We start from the raw sequence: 1638 nt of genomic DNA on the forward strand, positions 1-1638 counted from the left end.
TATTTTATTATATATATATATGTATATATATATAATTAAAATATATATGTGTGTATATATGTATATATATATATATATTTATGTGTATTGACTGTATTGCCTACATGTAGGTAGGTGCACCTGTTCCATGCCCATGGAGGTCAGAAAAGGGCATCAGATCCCCTGGAACTGGAGTTACAGATGATTGTTAGACACCATGTGGGTCTTGGGAATTGAACCCATGTCCTCGCAAGAGCAGCCAGTGCTCTTAACTGCTGAATCATCTCTCCAGACCAATAAATATAATTTTTCAATGAATAAATAATGAAAGAACAACAAAAACATGAAAATTAATTTTAATTTGTTAGCCAGTTTACATTATTTTGTCACGTGCTTTTGGCATAAAAGCTTTACTTTGACAAAGCATATTTAATCATTTAACATGCAGCTATCATAATAAAGTGCTAAACATTTTGTGATTGGGGAAATGAAAACATCAAAGTTAAATGGTCAGATGATTGGCCGCAGTCAAATAGGAAATGACTGGGAATGTGGCTTCCTCTGACCTCATTCCCTATCATAAAAATAACTGTGGGGACTGGAGAGATGGCTCAGGGGTTAAGAAGACATACTGCTCCTGGAAAGGTCCTAAGTTCAAGTCCCAGAATCCAGCCTCTTTGGGCACCTGCACTCACATACATATAACCCCCAAACAGACATACACACACACACACACACACAATTGAAAATAACATGTTTAAAAAGTAAAAATTACCGTATTTCAAAGATCGAATAGTCAGTACACTAGTGGATATTCAAATTTAAGTAAAATAGCCCTTAATCCCAGCACTCAGGCAGCTGAGGCAAGTGGATCTCTGTGAGTTCAAGGCCAGCTTGGGTCTAATAGTAAGTCCCAAGCCAGCCAGGGCCACATAGTGAGAACCTTGTCTCAAAAAAAAAATTTTTATATTTATATTTTTATACTTTAAAAAAAATATTTATTTTCTTTTTCTTCTTTTTTTTATTTTATTTTTTTAGTCTTTTTGAGACAGGGTCTCCCTGTAACCCCAGCTGTCCTGGAACTCACTATGTAGACCAGACTGGCCTCGAACTCACAGTGATCCACCTGCCCCTGCCTCCCAAGTGCTGGGATTAAAGGCATGCACCACCACGCCTGGCTCTATATTTATTTTCTAAGTAGTTATATCATGAAGATTGTTATGCCACAGTATTTTGTTCACCATAAATTACATGCCTTATGTAGCTTACCAATGGTCTAGTCTGCTATGATTTCTGACATTGGAATTTGTGTGGGTAAGTTTGTATGCGGTACTGAGAATTGAACCCAAGGCAATCTCTTTACCGCTGACCTCTGTCCTGGCCCTCTCTGTCGTTCTTTTGTTTTTGTTGTTTTAATTTGGTTTGGTTTTGGTGTTTCATTGTTTTTAGACTGAGTTTCACTGTGTAGTCCTAGCTAAACTAGAACTCTCTCTGTAGACCAGGCTGGTCTTGTACTTACAGAGATCTGCCTGCTTCTGCCTCTTGAGTGCTGGGATCAAGGGTGTATGCCACCATGCCTGGCTGTCATTTTTTAAAAATATATTTATTATTTTTATTTTATGCAATGCCCACGGAGGTCAGAAAAGGGGATCAGATTCC

This window comes from Nannospalax galili, unplaced genomic scaffold (genome assembly GCF_000622305.1).
Source record: "Nannospalax galili isolate Female #2095 unplaced genomic scaffold, S.galili_v1.0 scaffold870, whole genome shotgun sequence".
Taxonomy (NCBI): Eukaryota; Metazoa; Chordata; class Mammalia; order Rodentia; family Spalacidae; genus Nannospalax; species Nannospalax galili.